This window comes from Miscanthus floridulus, chromosome 2 (assembly GCF_019320115.1).
Source record: "Miscanthus floridulus cultivar M001 chromosome 2, ASM1932011v1, whole genome shotgun sequence".
In the NCBI taxonomy this organism is placed as follows: Eukaryota; Viridiplantae; Streptophyta; class Magnoliopsida; order Poales; family Poaceae; genus Miscanthus; species Miscanthus floridulus.
Window position 1 is genome coordinate 131,200,830 of NC_089581.1, and position 4,985 is coordinate 131,205,814.

At 37.6% G+C, this 4,985-nt stretch overlaps 1 non-coding gene across 1 annotated transcript; it reads left to right on the plus strand.

The window, feature by feature from the left end:
- The first annotated feature begins 2,993 nt into the window (after positions 1-2,993).
- On the plus strand, positions 2,994-3,103 carry LOC136540972 (small nucleolar RNA R71). The gene has a single exon (XR_010780089.1). It is a non-coding gene; the product is annotated as a small nucleolar RNA R71 (small nucleolar RNA).
- The last annotated feature ends 1,882 nt before the right edge of the window (positions 3,104-4,985 follow it).

The window sequence follows — 4,985 nt, forward strand, 5'->3', positions numbered from 1 at the left end:
AGGCTGAAAACTAAGTACTTGAAAGGAATTACAACAGAGCAACTACTCATCATTTCCATTATAAGAGATTATCCTCAAAGTCTATTTATTTATTCAGCTCTTCAAAACGGAAAACTAGATACACACTTTTTTATTTTATCTTCAAGATTTAAGATCACACCTTAATATATATAACTAGCTAAGATAAATTTTTATTTTGTTTTAGTTTGTTATGCGCCTTTTTTTTAAATAGCATGAAGCAAACTTAATAATTGTAAAGGAAAAGTAATGCTTATCTAGATACATGGGGGATGCTCTCCCCTAAGCTGGATATTGTCGTGGTTGAATGTTGAAGTTGAATGATCCTTCTTAGAGCAGGTTCGCCAGCAGATGTCCTTCTCATCCATCCGGAGGTTGATTCGGGAAGATATACTTTGGGTGGAGTGAAGACAACCAGGTGAACTTGCTCTTGATCTCAAGTGTCATCCTGTAAAATACCAACAAGAACACCAAAACTTGTGGCACGGATTAGGATAAGGGGTTAGCGGTCAGCCATTCAGAGATTCGTTGTTCAGTGTAAGTTTAGATAGATTTTCTAGCAATAGAATTTTAACATAATGTCTTTCTAATATCTTTTTGGATTTTCTATTTTTATATGCATGTAGAAAATATGTATGTATGGTACTTTTTTTATTTTTTATTCCACCATGGTGAATATTCCTATGGGCTTTTACACCGTTAGATTTGTTCACATGGGGCTTTAGGATTTATAATGTAATGATAAAAACTTTTTATTTTTCTTTTCTAAATGCAATGCTAATGCAGAAAAGTAAATATGCTAAAGTGAAAATAATTCATGCAATGCGAGAAAGTAAATATGGATAACTACCGATGTTACCACCCGGTGAGGGTTCAGATTTTTAAGTCCTCTGGATAGGACATTTCTCTAGTCTTGTTCATTCCTTAGGTGCAGTTGTCGGTCTCGGAGATGGAGACCTTGACGGTTGCTCCTCTTGTGATGGTGACTCGGATGTTGCCACCTTTTCCTTCCACACCTGCTTCATCTGTGATGGGTCTTAGGTAGAGTAGGTCCATCTTTCACAGGGTTCTTTAGGTTTCTCCCATTCATTCTTGGGGAGTTGATTCCTTTAGCATTGGGATGATCGATGTCTCCTCCTGGAATAGGTCTTCTTTGGCTGTTCATAAGTGGTATAACTATTGAGATAGCAGCGACCTTCCCTCTAGTGAATTGGAAGTGAACTTGTCCAGATTCAACATAGATGATTACAGTTGATGGTGTTGAGCAATGGTCTTCCAAGGATGATGAGCATATCATCTTCTTCTTCTCCCATGTTCAGAACCATGAAGTCGGTAGGGGCATATTGATCATGTATTCTTACTATGACATCTTTAGCTATTCTCTCTAGAAATTGGATTGATTGGTCCACCATCTGCAATTGCATATATGTAGGGAACAAAGGTTCATCACCAAATAAGTATTCATACATTACCTTGGACATTATGTTGACACCCGACCAAATATCACAAAAGGTCTTGTAGAAGATTCTTTGTCCAACGCCTGGATCATCCTTCTTTGCAAGGAATGGTGAAGCAAGTAGGTGGTCGTACTCTGATCTAAGTGTGTTGATCATGTTGACTGATTCTTCTAGTGTCTATCTAGCCTTGTTCTTTCTTCTTCTCCTATTGTTCTTCTTCCTAGTAACTGTTGTATCTTTGGGCAAGTATGACGTCTGTGGACATCTGGAAGATTGCAAAATACGATTCTTGAAAGAAAACTTCTCCTTTCTATCCTTGATTTTGAAGCAGATTTTGGCACTGTCCACGTAGATGATGGCTTTTGCGGTGCTCAGGAAAGGTCAGCCCAAGATGATGGGTGACCTTTCATCTTCACCTATTTTCAAAACCACAAAGTCTATGGTAACATATGATTGTCCCACTCGAATAATGGTGTCTTCAAGAACTCCCTTGGGGTAGCAGAGGGACTAATCTGCAAGCTGTAAATGCATGTTTATGTACAATGAAGTATCTCCATTAATTTTATCATAGATTACCTTAGGCATGTTGTTGACACTTGCTCCAAAGTCACAGATAGCTTCTTGAAAAATGTGAGGTCCAATAGCAATGGGGATGATAGGTCTCCCTAGATCGCTCTTCTTCTCAAGCAAGGTATAATCTATCCACCTGTCCATCGATGGTTGTATACAGTAATATGCTTGCATTGTGAATATCGACAAGATTTGTAGTTTCTAGATCTTCTGGTTACCCCTAGAATCTTACCTTTGTCGGTCGAAGGAACAGCGGCCACCAGCTGAGCTATTTATGATTCTATAATTTTATTAAAGCTATGCTAGTTCTTAATGGCAGAAGCAAAGCTATTCATTCTATTATTTATGTTCTCTAGAATTTTATCATTGGTAGCTACCTTTCTAGATAATCTCTCCATAAGTTTGGATTGGCCAGCAATCAATTCTCTCAAGGGTGGTTGGTTAAAATTATTGAAATTATTACCTTGAGAATTACCTTGGTAATTACCTTGGTAGTTACCTTGGTAGCTCAGCCTCTGTTGCTGGTTTCATCCTTGATTCTGTGGAGGACGATAATAGTTGTTGACAAAGTTCACATCCTCTTGGGTTTTAGGATAACTGTTCCCTGAATGCCTAGTGTTTCCACATACTTCACATGTCATGCGAGAATCATGAATGTGCATGACTTCTTGTTTTTCATTAGCTCAGGTCTTCAAGCTTCTTTATCAGTAGGTCCATCTTAGTAGACAACATGTCTACCTCCTTGAGTTGATACATACCTCCACCTCTCTTATGGGTTTGAAGGCATTCTTCGTTCCAACCTTGGTTGGAGGCCATCTTCTCCACAAGAGCTGTTGTAGCTAGGGAGTGTGAGTGATAGGAAAGCACCTCTAGCAGTAGCATCTATAGTCTCATGGGTATTGTTAGGTCAATTCGTGGCAAAAAGTCTACATGAGTAGCCAACTCTCCATCCCATAATGAGGACATTTTGATATGTAATCTTGAAAACATTCTCATGCCTCAAGGACAGATTCATCATGTTGCTAGCTAAAAACTTGAAATTCACCCACGTAGAGCATTAGTCTTGCCTATGGGAAAGAACTTGGCTGGGAAGGTAGTGGAGCAGTTATCCCATGTAGTGTTTCTATCTTTGTTGGGAATAGAACCACTGCTTCGCCTTCTCCAAAAGTGAAAATGGGAAGAGGCAAAGTAGTATGGCATCCTTGGTTACTCCTTTAATGGTGAAAGTGCTACAGATCTCCTAAAAAGTGTTGGAGATGAGCTCTAGCATCTTCATGTGCCTTCCCACAAAACTGGCTACCTTGTACCATGTTGATGAGAGCCGGCTTAAGCTTAAATCTATTGTCTCCAACATTGACTGTTGGTCTAGTACGGATGTTGGCGGTGGTTGGAGCAGAGTCTTGCCAGCCATGGCTTTAAATTCTGGTGTTAAGCTTCGCCTTATCTGTTTGTCTTCCGACTCTAAAGCTGAAACTTTCTTGAGTTTAGCCTTAGTTCTCTTTAGTAGTGCTTTTGGATCTTCAATGTAGTTTGTCAGGAAGATTAAAACCGGTCATACATTACCATGCATAAGATATAAAAAGTAGACAGAACAAGGGTATGCCTGCTTGAACAGATGTTGATAGTTTTCTTGATCACATCAATAGGTAAAAGTTTATCAATACTTCTTTTGCCTAGCTACCTTCCCCGGCAACGGCGCCAAAAATGTTTGTTGGTATTTATTAACTTATCACTTGTTTAAATAGCCACCTATGATATACCTACATCTCTTGGCATTACTTGTACTAGTTTGTCATCTCTAATGATGGTGTCAGAGATGCTTGTTTGTACTACTTAACATTACTTCTAGAATAATACTAAGTAGCTCTTTATTATTTTATGTGACTAGAAAGAATATATATATATATATGAATGAAAAGAAATCTATAAGCGCACAGATAGCATACCATTGTAGCACTTCACACAAGAGTATTCTAGGTATCGTTATTTATATTTTTACCACAGGGAAGGTCTAGCATGGACATGTATTGATAACTTATACTATTGATGGAAAAGTAAATCATAATCAATATTCTACTCATAACAGGGGTAAGTCATAGGATAAGATATATATATATATATATATATATATATATATATATATATATATATATATATATATATATATATATATGTATATATATATGATAAGTATTGATCAACGATAATGATAAATCACTCAGAGTACTCTTTTCTATGGCATTAGCATGGTCAGATAGAATATTAGAGGAATAATTCCTAAGTCATTCTTAATTATAAGTCAAAGCATACGTTGATTAGTGCAATTACACCTAGTAGTCATGGCTAAGATTAACTTCATATCTACACATAAGGGATATTAATAAGGAAGATTAAGAACAGAGCTTGTCTTTCGTCGTAACTGCATCCTACTTGCAAACCTATATTCAGGGAGTGGACTACAAAGGACTCAACCAGAGTGTCACATTCGCGATCTACCACATGACCCTAAATATAGGGTGTATCCATAGGTTAATAACGTATAAGTACCATGCTTACACAATGTCGACCACTCACCCCATGTACTTTAGAGTGAGCGCTATACGAACTAATGCATGGATATAATGATAATCTAGCTATACTAAGTATATAATCAAAGTAGACAATAAACATTATAACAAAGAACATGAATGAGATGAATACTAATGTTGTCATAACAATTGTAGCAAGCATATAAAAGTAATGGAGATAAAAAAGAGAGAGGGTACAAAGATTATACCAAACCACGCTCTTAACACGATCAAGAATCCAAGCGAAACCTGCTTGCCTCCCTCTAGACCTAGCCTAACTAGCTATGCCCTAGGATACTGTAAAGCTCTAAGGATGATTAGGGTTTCTGTCTTCTCAAATGACTTATGCCTTCGGGGGTGGCAGGGGCTGGTA